Below are 13,388 nucleotides of genomic sequence, written 5' to 3' on the forward strand. Positions count from 1 at the left end.
CTGCAGTAACCACAAGTGCAGATGCCGACCATAGCTAAGAAGCAACACAGTTCCTAGCTGGAACCCTGGAGAACGTTCAGAGGGGTTCCAAATCGGTCCTGCGAGGAAGGACCAACCAGCGAGCTGGGAAGCCCTGCGTCGGGCGAAAGCAGCGGTGAAAGCATGCTGCTGAGAGAAGCCGCACAGCCCCAGAGGAGCAGAACGCTGTGGAGTCGCCGCAGCCCCCAGAGATCCACTGGAAGCGACAGAGAACGCGGAGAAGCATGCGGGAAGGCCAGGACTGACCAGAGAGGATCAGCAAACACCCTAAAGGGCCTGGGCAACTGGGACAAAAGAGGGAGAAGCACAGGTATGGGACCCACACTCAATTGAGAGGAGCATCAGGAATCTGCTTCTTCGCCACAGTATCTGGCAGAGATGGGAGCCAGGACTACCAGAGCAGTGAGAGAGAGAACAACGGGTCTAGGACGCGCACACAATTTAGAAGAGCAACACAAAACCTCTTCTTAGGCACAGTACCTGGCAGAGGTGCGAGCCAGGACTACCAGAGCAGTCAGAGAGAGAAGTATGGGTCTGGGAACTACACCCAATTGAGAAGTGCATCACAAATCCTCTTCTTCGGTGCAGTACCTGTCAGGAAAGTGAAGCAGTTCTGTCATAGGAAAGCAGCAGAATCCTGCAGGTCAGTAAAACAAGGTGAAAGGAAGACCATGGGAAGAAAGACATCCCCCATGTGGGGTAGAACTGTGAGAATACAGTACCAAGAGAAGGGAGACATTTTCTTGGTACACCAAAGCCAGAGGAAGGGAGTCATTCCCCCTAGCATTGTGAACTGCCTCAAAGACCCAGAGAGCCTGGGGAAGGGAGTCATTCTCCCAGCCTCTGTCAACTGTGATATAGAGCCTAAGAGGGACCTGGGGAAGGGAGTCAACCCCCCAGCCTTCCTGAGCTGTGATAAAGAGCCTGAGAAGAGCTCAGAGAAGGCAGTCATTCCTCCAGCCTTCGTGAACTGTGGTAAAGAGCCTAAGAAGGGCCAGGAGAAGGGAGGCATTCCCCCTACTACTGTGAAACTGCAAGTCAAGAGAGAGACCAGGGGAAGGATGCCATACCCCCTGGTGTTGTGTACCATGAAGCAAAGCCAAGGAAGGCCCAGGGAAGAGAGTCATTCCACTAGCACTGTGAAAATACTGATAACAAGATACCTGGAGAAGGGAGGCATTCTTCAGGAACCCAGTAGTGAAGAAAACTATGGGCAATAAGAAATGATGTTTGAGTTGGAACTTTACCTTTTGAGTTAGAACTGAGAACTTTACAGCACCACAAGCTGGAACTTGGTTTGTATCTTGGAAAGGAAATGAGAGACGTCAGTCTCTAAGGGGAAGTTCCCACCTGCCAACTGGAACTATTATATGTTGTCCAGAAGAAGGGGGGCATTCTTCTGGACCAAGAAGAGCCACTACTACTTTAATTTAGTTACAAGTGTGAGGGACAGAAGTAGGCATTTTGACACACAACGGTGAACTCTTTTTAATTTACTTGGATATTCTGACAGAATTCTTAGTTCCTTAGATGAGAAAGGGAAACCCCTCTTAGTGTTAGGGAGAGCTAGGTTTCCTCTTTATTTTGATTAAATAAAAGTCTATGCCAACAACCACGCCACCTGTGTGTCATTCTCCACCTTCTGCACTCTTGCAGTCTTCAGACTCCGCCCTCCAATGGCAAGATCTGCCCCACTCATGCACACCAGCAGTGGTCCAATCTGGGACCACTGTGGGTCCCATGCAAGCATGCACACCAGACTCTCAGGCACCAGTATGCAGATTTGGATCAGACTGTCCTAGCCCACTTCCTGGGAACACACACAAATGCTACTGTACTAGTCTGCGAAAACCAGGGCTTTCATGGGCATATGCATGACCTTAAAAGGAATTTCCTGGCCTGGCAGGGCAGGAAGAAGGCCAAAGGACATGATGGCCAAAAGAACAAACAAAAACCTTGCTGCACAGCCATTTTGGGACACTAGCCACAGTTAGTAGCCAAACACGGTAAAGCGGTAGGGCTAACAAAAGGTATTTCAAAAATACTCAAAATGTTACTGGTGACACTAGCTTGTCTTTTAGACACATCCGAAATAACCAAAAATCTCTTTGAGTGTAGTCTAGGGTCAGATAAAATAAACCTCATTGCACTGCATTTTAAGATGTATTGTGCAATTAAAAAAATGTACCCAAAAAAAAGATAACATGTAGCAAGAAACATAGTTTTCCAGTTCTGACGGCCTCAAGGACCAGTCAGTTTCCCCATAACAATGAGCAAAATTGCAGTGGAGTGAAGCTGAGGGCTTCACTTTACTGGAAAAAGTCAGGAAAGAGTACAAAAACAAAAGCAAAAGGTTTGGGGGTCCGTAAGAACGGAGGTAAAGTCGCTAACTAGAGCCTACTTTCCTAACAGCCACAGAGAACGCCGATGAGGTTTCGGGAGCCTGAGAACCCTGACGAAAAATGTTCCGATACAAGGTACATACATTGTAGCTAACGATTGGAAAGCATATTAAGGTTACGAGAGCCTGAGGAACCAGGGAGTGAAAAAAACAATGAAACAGGAAAATAAAAGCATTGCAAATAATGACTGGACAAGATATCAAGGTTATGCGAACCTGAGAAACCAGAGAGTGGAAAAACCCTAGATAAGGGGGAGTGAGTGTAAGATGAATATTGTGAAAAACCTCTGAAAAAACAATTCCGGTAACAGAGCTTGAGAAACCTAAGAGTAAACAAACCCTATGAAAGGGGGACTGGGAGAAGTATCAATACTGTGAATAAGGGCTAGGAAGCTATCGGGGACTTAAGTATTCCTGAGTCAGCAAATACCCTAAAAAAGAGGGAAGAAAAGGAATAGAAAGACTTTTGAAGTAAGGCTAAGAAAGTCAGAGAGAGACATTTTGAACTTTGAACAACCCATGGTGGACCACCACCCTATAGATATATGGTCTGAGAATTGTGGGACTATTGAGAGTACCAGTGCTTCGTAGGAAGAAAAGACAGAAACATTTTATTTTCTCAGCAAACCTTGAGGAATGCTATTGTATACTTCACGTAGCAGTTTTGTTAACAACAAGGAGAAACAGAAATCCTTAATCTGGCATCAAGGCTGGTAAGAGTATTCCACTGTGAAAAAGGGCATTTGAAGACTGAGAACAAGTCAAGTCTAAACTGGGCCATACAGAGGTTGTGCTGAAGCTAGTGTACAAAGCCTTTTCCCTTTTATATAGGTGTTTTCTAAAGGTGCAGGTCCAGCTAGTTGAGTAGGATTCAGATTAAAGGACTTTACTTTGGCCTCTATCCTACATCTTTAGTTTTGGTTTTGCTAGGTAGGGAACTTCCCTCATAGAAATAGGGCAAGTTAGGCATTTTTTAACTCTTTATTTGAATAAAACCCTTGAATCCTGAGTCACAATCGTCCGAGTCCTCCTTCTGGTTCGCCACAATACACTTAAATAGTTTTTTTAAACACTAAAGATAAAAATTAAAGAATACATTTGCCCCCCTGCACAATACGTGCAATTATCTTTTTGAAACCTATATACCAGGTTCTAATTAATTTCACACAATGGCATATGAAAAAGTAGGCAGCCTCTTATAGTTACAAATGAGAGTTGTGAAGTTGGCCACAGTCTATCTTCTGCCCCAATTAAACATTCAGCTGTCTTCTGCTCAATTCTTGCAAATTGTTTTACCTCCTCTTAGCAAATAGGCACTTTGTGCATGCGGGGATCGAAGGGGCAGAGGAATCATGCCATAACAGTGCAACCGTCATACATTACTACTCTTATGTCATTTAGCGAGTACAACCGAAGTATGATTAACCAAAAGGGTATTTCATCTATTGTCTGGCAAATTATGGTCATTTCTTGGAATACCACGGATCAATATTTGATAGGCTTTGGAAATTCAATCAACAAATGCCAAAGAGCCTATGGGCCTCATTACGATTTTGGAGGTAGCCATGCCGCTATTGGTGGCATGGCTGCCGCCAAAACTGGGTCTGGGTCTGGGTTCCCAGAATGGGGAATTACCGGGCCATTCCGAGTTCGGAGGGCCCGGTAATTCCTCCCTCCAGGAACCCGGGCCCGGACCTTTCCCATTCCCATTTCAGCCCCCATAGGGCTGAATGGGAATTGGGGAGGGAGCAAACAATGGGCAGATTACGAGCGGCCCGTTGTTTGCTCCCTCTTCCCCTCGCAGGACCCGGTTAGCTCACCTGGTTTGACCAGGCATTACTTACTGGGTCCCGCAAAGGGAGCTTGTAATGAGGCGCAACGGGTTTAACGGGTCCGCCTCCTTTAGCGGGTCCCGTTAACCGTTCCGCCTCACTTGTAATGAGGCCCTATAGGTTTGCATCAATCACAATTGGAAGATGCCTCATGTATTAATTTTGCAAGGCGTTCAAGTTAAAAATACAACCAAGAAAACAACAAATCCAGATCTCGGCTGAGGGATTCCAGTACCTGGGGGTTTGGGTGGGATCGGACCTCACTGACTATTTGGGACACAATTTGCATTCCACCACAGATCGGTTTGCAAATGTTGTCATTCATTGGACATTTCTCCTGCTGACACTACTGGGGTCATGGTGGATAGGAGATGGATGGCTGGGCTGCCACTGGCTCAAATCCTTTATAGTTGTCAGAAGAGGCGATTGCTTCCCCCCATTATGCAAAATGTCCGGTAGTTATGGAGAATCTCCCGCCGACATGTAGGGTGGGGGAACATGGCTACTATGAAACAGCACTCTTATTGCGGGAGTAGAAAAGGTTGGTAGACTGGAGGCTTGGGAGATGTACTGAGCGAGGGGACACTTGCCCCTTTCCAGACTTTACCAGATACATTTGGCTTACAGGAAACTGAGAGGTATAATTGTCTGCAGGTGGCACATGCCCTGTCGGCTGAGTTTCAATCACTACAGGAGGTCCCAGCCTGCTCCCCGATAGAGGCGAACCTATTCCCGGAACATATTGTTTCAATCTCGGCCCGCTGGAGCCAGAGGCTTGGGTTGAGGCCCTAATGTTCCCAAGGGGAAATTGGCATCTCGGCCGGATAATGCTGACACAACTTAAATACTGCACAGAGTCTACTATTCACGTTCAGCCATGTTCAAGTGGGGTCGGGCAGATAATGCTGGCTATCTTAGATGTGGGGGGGGTGGAGGGCACCTTTTTTCCTATCATTTGGGAATGTCCGCAGGTGAGTCGCTTTTGGTGGAAATGTCTGGAGAGGGTGCACTCGGTTTCAGGATTGTGCATACCTAGGGACCCACAACTGTTGCTCTTGGGGGTGTGCAGAGAAACCGGATTTACCCAATATGATAAATTGTTATTGTTCACGCCAGTTGGACTGATGAAGCGAGTGGTGGCGGCGCAGTGAGAGGCACCTACTCGACCAAGACTGTTGACATGGGTTGCTGAAATGGACTGCTGTAAGGCCCTGGAAAGGATAGTGTACAATGCAAGGGGCTGTCCGGGGAAATGGGAGAACATTTGGGGAAAGTGTGGTAGGGGTAGATAGGGGGAGGGACTATGCATGTGTAGATGAGTATAGGGGGATCCCTTGGGCTTTTAACTCTTGCTTATCTCCGTTTCACCTGATTGTATTTCTCCTGCTGTATGATTCAAACAAACCTGGTATGATATCCAATCGTGTTCTGACGGTCATGTTTGTTATTTATGGTGATTTGTTTGTCAGCTTCTTTACACGCAAAACAATAAAAAGTATTTTAAAAAAAAGAAAGCAACACATATTCAGTATACAAAAATTAAATGCATGTGTAATATCTTAGTCAATACATTATTATACATTATTCTTCTAATTCCATGCCTATACACGATTCATGATGACACTACAACAGGATCTTATGGACAAAAGACAGAGATGCTGGGGTAAGAGTGGTTTCTTGAAAGACAAACCAACAGACCCATACAGTACCCCTTGGCTTTCCCTTAGGTTACATGGGACAAGCCCAAGACTTAGAGCATCATTACAAACATGAAGGTAATGGTAAAACAGGGGTTTTTGGAAAATGCCAACTGTTTTACCTCTCACCTGATTACCAGTTATGAAGTATATATATCCAGCGGTATTCTAAGAGAATACTGCTGGCGGTACATACCATCCTATTAAACGTTTTTTCCTGTACAGAAATTAAACGAAAGCTCTCTCCTTCACTCACAGGAAAACACTTTTTAACAAATACATAGGAAGTGGTTGAAATAGTGGGCCTCTCTGATGCTCTCCCTCTCACCAATTTACCCAAGTAATGCATAAAAGAGTCAACATTTACCATTTTGTTCATTTAAAAAAAGGTATGGTAGAGGTCTCAATCACTATTGTACACTAACCCTTTCCACCCTAAAAATGTGGACCGATAAATGACATTAAAAAGTGATTTTCCCTTTATACCACAGAAGTGATTCCGTGAATAAAACAACCATTACCACTGATACAGTGGGGAAGCTGGATTTTTAGGAATACCAACTGAGGTAATTCTGGCCAATAAAGAACAAATTTTACCCGTTTAGAAAAAATTATCTTCAAACATATCATGACGAGTTGGCAGGCAAATCCCCCTGATAATACCAAGCTCCCAATTCAGAGGGTTTGGGTGAAAGACCTCCATCTGTATGCCAGTAGAGTACTGGCAGAGGTATGTGTTGTATCTGTCTTAGGTGTTTGTGTCTGTGCACCTGAGTGTTGGAGTGAATGATGTAAGAGGGAGGTTGATGTCATGAATAGAATTTGTATTGCTATGAACTAGAGAATGCCTAACCCATGTTTCTAGGAGTCATTTGGAAAATGGGACCTGGGTGGTGAGCACCGGTGGGTCACCTTAAGATCTTATGGACTTGCTGAAATAATCTTGAAACTTGAATAAAGTAACTATTAAGTCATACCTGAGTGATGCAGTGTGTCTTTACAACAATGGTGATGCGGATGGGAAAATGTACGTCCAGTGAAGTGGTGGAGATAAAATCTGTAAACTTGCTCCAAAACTGTTTTAAAGTTTTTGGTCACTATTCGGAAGGGAAAAGCAACCACGTCCGTCCAATACAGGCAACATGTCTGTACATGGGTCCATTGTAAGTGCGTGAAAAGGTGGACATCCCTCTCACCACCATACCCAATGCATAAAAGGGTCAAAAGTTACCCCTTGGCTCATTACAAAAATGTATAGCAGTGATATGTACCACTACTGAGGCCATGTTAAGCACCAAAGTAGGCCGTTCCTGTCAGTAATGGCCAGGCCATTAACTGGGGCCCGGTGGTACTGGTTACTGACAGGGTTGGACGGCACTGAATGGAGCCATTAGAAATCCTCCAATGCAAGTGCTAAAGGCGAGATTAACTTTCAAAAGAAAATCTACCTTTCTTCCTGCAACACCAAGCTTCTCTCAAATGGAGTCTGTTTTCAGTGTTTAATGTGAATGCAATTAACACTGAAAATGGAATTCAGCTGACGGAAGCATGGCATTGAAGGAACTTTTAGTTTACATTTTTTAATATAATGTCACCCTTAGCATCCGCGCTGGAGAATCGCAGGCGCTAACAGCATTGCAGAAGCTGCAGCTGGCCGGTGGAAGTGTTTATGTTATGTTAAAGGTTCTTATACCGCGCACTGTTACCACCCGAGTTGTTTCTTGGCACTCTGGTGGATCTGTAAAGCAGGGGGGAGGAAGGTAAGTTAGTAGGACTGAATGCAAGAAAAGAGCAAGAGGGTTGTGATGTGCTGTTGGTAGCTTCAGTTCGATTGATACCATTCACTGAGCGTAGGTGTGTTTTTCAGTTGTTAGCCGCTATGTGCTGTTAGGCAATGCAATGTGTGGTTTGTTTAGTTGTTATGGTGTAGTGTAGTGTATGCAGTTTGTTGTGCTGTAGAGGTATGGTTGTGTTTAGCTCAGGTGTATGCAGATGGGTGAGTGTTTAGTAGATTCCCCCCAGAAACCCCTAGATTCGAAGCACAGTAGTGGAGGTGGAGCACCTAAAATTGGGCCCCGTACTTGTGGGAAACCTAGTTGTGGTGCACTGTGACTTGGAGCATAGCTGTAATACAAATGAAAGCCCCGAACCAAAACCCAGCAGTGGTGGGGGAGCACTTAGCACTAGAACACAGTGCTAGAGGGGTGATACCTAGATTTGGAAAAACCAGTAATGGGAGAAACACCTACAGGTGGAATAAAGCAGCTAAGGGAAGAACACCTAGATTTGAAACATAGTAGCAGTATGGAGACCCCTAGAACTGGGACACAGTGTTTGCGGGGGAAAACACCCTGATTTCACACACAGTAGCAAAGAGGAAACACCTAGATCTAGCTGGCAAGTGGGAAAAAACTCTGTTTTACTGCTACTATAATTTCTGCTTACTTTAATTGAGTCATGGTTTCCTCCATGTATTTCACTACAGGCATCTTTAATGGATTGTTGCAGCAGACAGCACCTTATGTGCGGTGTTGCTGGGTAGTCCCTTTGGCTGGTATTGAGCACGCAGAACTCAGGCTGCCTGAAACTACAGGCGTATAAGGGCTGTGATGAAGTGACCTACGTAATCATGTTGGTGCATGGTCGGGTGGTCAAGTGAGGCAGGTGATGCCACAAGCGACATGATGCTGAATCTAAGGGTGGCATCGGGACAAATCCAGGACTACCCCCGCTATGGTACACAGAAACAAGGGGGTTCCACCTGGCTGCTGAATTATGACACCCAGATGCACCAGCTAACTTGATGAGGGCCAGTAATATAATGCACAGCAATGATACCATAGGAATACATGTTCATGCTGGCTCTGCCAGCATATGCTAGTATCTCCATGTACGAACATTCTGTTTTTGGCTTTGCCCTTAATGCTAGTAAAATTCTCCTGCCACAGGAAGCGAACACCTGATTGCTGCTACACAAATACTTGCGCAACCCGTATTTCACCATATAAGAATACCCTTGATGTTGACTTTGCTCTTAATGACAGTAAAACATGCAATACTACAGTAAGCAGTCATTTCCTTCACAAGTGCCTCCACCCACCATGTAAAAAAATAACTCATAATGTGGACTTTGCCCTGAACACCGGTAAAACATGCAAGGACACAGTAAGAAAACATTTACTTTCTGACTGCACAAGATTCCCCACCCTCCCATGTAAGAACACACATCATATTGGACGTGCCCTTGATGTGAGTGAAAAATGCCATGCCACTGAAAGAAAATGTCCACTCTGCCTGCCCCATTGTGCTATTAACCCCATACCCAAAAGCCTCCTCCATGTAATGACATTCATCAAGATGACGTTTCCCAAAAGTGCCAGTAAAACATGTAAGAAACGTCCTTGCTGCAATGTCCCTTGCCTTGGCCCCAGCCTTATTCACACATATCATACCCATTCGCCCACCAGCCACTCACCCAGTGGCGGCTGGTGATTTTTGTAATTGGAAGGGCGTAAACATTTCCCGAACCAACTAATTGCGGCTCAGGGGAGGAGGGGTGTCATTCCCGCCCCCGAGAAATTCCTTTGAATAATGTTATGTTATATGTCATTTGCATAGCACCTACTGCCATTGGTATGGCCTTGAAGCATTGTTGGGATGAACGTCCTTCGGAAGACTGTAGTCAGAGATGTGAGAAGTGTAGAAAGGATTTCTAAAATGCATGTGTGCATTTTTAGACAGCACAAAGGTAGGGAGTGGCTAGGTCCCTAACAGCAGCCCATGGTTAGCAGGTGAGAGAATGGGTGCTGAGGGAAAATGTCAAAGGGTCAGGAGAGTCAAGGAGACTGAATATGTGAAACAGCTGGACTAAATTTCTTCATGGGACTCAGCTGTATTTTATTGGCGGTGGTGATGTGTGTATGGGTGGGTGTAGTCGAGCAATGTTTACTGCTGTCCCGGACGGGATACAGCTATGTTCTGTTGCAATGGAGTGCTTGACGTTCCAGGAAAGAAAGGCTGATACCTAGTTAGAAGTGGTCTTGCAGAGCTTACCATAAGGCCTCGCTGAGATGCATTCAGAGGGGGTCTATGTCCCAACTTGTCGATTCCACTGTCGACAAGTTGGGGCATGACAAATTTACATAGAAAAGTTGTAAAATGCCAGCTACCACCCGACAGATACCAAATAAGGATGGCGCTACCGAACAGCATTTACCCATATCTTCACCACTTCAGTCAAATCTTTCTGAAAAGGACAAGAGGAGTTTGCCTTACTAGAAATGCCATGGACTATTGTCAGAAAGGACTATTGTCAGAACTGCCCAACTATGAATGCATATTAACACACTGAGATAGTTATTGACCTCCTCTCAGCCAATCAGAATGATCAGACTGCAGTCAATAACTACTAGTATCGACTGCATTCTTAATCTTCCATCTTTAAAAGTTGACAGGGAAAAAACAATGTAATTTCCAGGCAAGATTCCTTTACACAGGACAATTCCTCTCAGGGTGGGCCTTTTTTCGCTTCAACATTCTATTTAAACACACCAAAGAGAGAGAGAAAATATGGAAAAATACTTTACCTATCTTATTGAGAAACCACATAGTTTTACATGACACCTAAAGCACATTCATGTTAAAACCGTTTCTGTTAAACTATATTTGTAATTAAAATGCTTATTGTAACTTTGGACCAAAGTAGTCCCTGCATTCACCCACATGGCCTCCCCACGTGTACTCACACAATGAGAGGTGGACACAGGATGAGGAAACAAACACGCCTTTATACTTCAACTCCAATTCGATACTGAACTTCGCTCCTCACACCCATCCCCACAGTCCCATGTCCCCCTCCACGTGATGTGGGAGCTGGCTACTTACAACAACGTCACAGCCCCCCGGTACTTAACACAATTATGTACCTCAGTTAATTTCTTCTATTAGTCTCTGGGGTCGGTTTCGAGCCCTCTGCGGCCGAGCTGTCGCTCTCGGGGTCGAAGTGTTCTCACCTTCTCTCTGAGGTTGAGGCACCTGTTCTTCACACAAGTCCTCTCCATCGCCCTCGTAGGACGGGTCCCATTCTTGGGTTGCAGGATCTGTAAGGTGTGATCTTGACAGGATGACTCCTAGCATTCTTTTGATGTTTGAGGATTTTCGGGTTATGCTCCTCCTTTCTCCTTCTGCTGAGACTAGTGATACCTTCACATGTGTCACGGTCAATGGTTCCTTGTCGAAGACGGACACATTCTTCCTGGTTTGCGGTTGCTGCACAATAACGACATCACCTGGCTCTAGATCATTGTCTCTGGCCCTCTTGTTCTCGTCTCAGCACTTTTCCATGCTTGCCTTGTGTCTGGTGTCCTGTTCCCGCATTTCGGCATCCCCTTTGTATCTCTCTTCTGAGCTGGTGACATGGAGTATTCTTGTTTGAATGTTCCTGCCAAACATTACTTCCGATGGAGTCTTTCTGGTGGTGCTGTGTGGTGTGTTGCGATGGTCCTGCAACAACTGGTATAGTACCTTCTCTACATGTTCCCCTGTCAGCCATGCAATTTGCATATTCTGTTTGATGTTGCTCATAAAGCGTTCCACTGTGCCATTGGCTTGTGGCCATAGGGGTGTGATCGGACGGTGGACAAACCCCATGTACTCAGCAAAAACCTTAAAGTCTTGTCCCGTGAATGGGGGCCCATTGTCTAATTTCACAATCTTGTCCCGTGAACGGGGGCCCATTGTCTGATTTCACAACTCTCGATATGCCATATGTGGCAAACATCCTGTCGAGAGCTGGTATGGTGTGGAATGCAGAGGTGGACGGCACTAGCTGCAGGTCTGGGAAGTGAGAGTATTCATCAAAAGCCACTATTATGTATTCACCTCCTTCTAATGGTCAAAGAAATCTATGGCGATTTTGTCCCAGGCCTTCTCTGGGAGGTCCGTCATTCGTAGTGGCTCAGGTCGTGTGTGGGGATTGATGACGGCACATGTGGGACATAGTTTGAGCAAGTTCTCCACTTGGGAGTCCATCTGGGGAAACCACACCTTTTTTTTCAACATTCGTTTTGTGGACACAATGCCTCTGTGTCCTTCGTGGGCTAGTTCCAGCACTTTCTTTCGCAGTGTTTGTGGAATTACTATTTTTGTTCTCTTAAGTAGAAGCCCTCCGTCCGTCTTAGCCAGCTCATCCTTGACGGCTACCAGGCAGCTGATGTCCTGCCTTGCCTCTTTGCACATGCGTTCCACGTCTGTTTTGCCTGTTTCCACCAGCCCGTTTCTAGACATCTGAGGATGACCTGAAGGCTGTGATCATTTTCAGTTTCTTGTGGGATCTGATGTGGGCTTAATCCACTCAGAGTGTTCTTGTGCACTATATAGTGATCTGCGATGGAGTGGGCGAGCCATGATTCCTTGCAGGGGTGACGTGATAGGAAGTCTGCCAGATTATTGTCCTTTCCTGGACGATGAATAATGTTAAAGCTATAGTCTTGCAACCTCAGTGCCCATCTGGTGATTCCGGGGGGCATTTTTGCCTGAGGAGTTACGTATATAGAAAGTAGCGATTGATGGTCGATGACCACTGTGTACAGGTTTCCGTATAGGAAGAGGTGGAAGTGTTCACACGCCCACACTACTGCAAGTCCTTCCTTCTCTGCTTGCGAGTAGGATGTTTGTTCGGTCTTTGAGAGGCTCCTGCTGGCGTATGAGATGACGTGCCTTGTACAGTTTTCCTTTGCGTCAATTTGTGTTAAGATGGTACCCAGTCCCACCGGGCTAGCATCGACGATTAGCTCCGTCTCTCTCTTGGAGTTAAAATAGGCCATGTTCTTGGCATCCAATATTCTTTGCTTGATTGTTAGGACTTGTTGGCACTCCTCCGGCCACTCAAAGTCAGTGTGTTGCTTTGTGAGTGCTCTCAGGGGCTTGCTTAAAGTCCTTAATGTAGAGGGTACAGTAGCTGGCAAGCCCGAGAAATGAGCGCAGGTTTGAAACGTTCGTGGGTGGTTCGCTGTCTGTGAGTGCTGTTACTTTTTCAGGGTCTGGGGTCATTCCATGCAAGGAGAACAAATGTCCGAAGAACCTGAGGGTTTGCTTCCTAAACTCACATTTTTCTTTGTTGAGTGTAAGAGTGTTGTCGTGTTGCTCTTGATCCTGCCTGAAAACTAATATATCATCGCTGTAGTTCAGGCAGTTTGGTATGTGCTTTATGATGTTGTGAATCGCAGCCTGAAAGATTTCTGCAGCTGAGGAAACTCCAGAGCTGAGATGCTTGTACCAATATAGTCCTAGGTGAGTGACAAAAGTGGTGATGTAGCAGGAGTCTTTTCTTAGCTCCAGCTGGTGGTACCCCTTTTTGAGGTCTAGTTTCGAAAATACAGTGGCAACGTTCAGCAGGCGCACCATGTCGGTGGTTCGAGG

General features: G+C 45.6%; 1 protein-coding gene across 3 annotated transcripts in view; it reads right to left on the reverse strand.

Annotated features, from left to right (window-relative positions):
* Positions 1-13,388, reverse strand: part of TRANK1 (tetratricopeptide repeat and ankyrin repeat containing 1) — a 2,632,183-nt gene that overhangs the window by 2,454,534 nt on the left and 164,261 nt on the right. The window lies entirely within an intron of this gene.

This window comes from Ambystoma mexicanum, chromosome 5p (assembly GCF_040938575.1).
Source record: "Ambystoma mexicanum isolate Mex_15411 chromosome 5p, UKY_AmexF1_1, whole genome shotgun sequence".
In the NCBI taxonomy this organism is placed as follows: Eukaryota; Metazoa; Chordata; class Amphibia; order Caudata; family Ambystomatidae; genus Ambystoma; species Ambystoma mexicanum.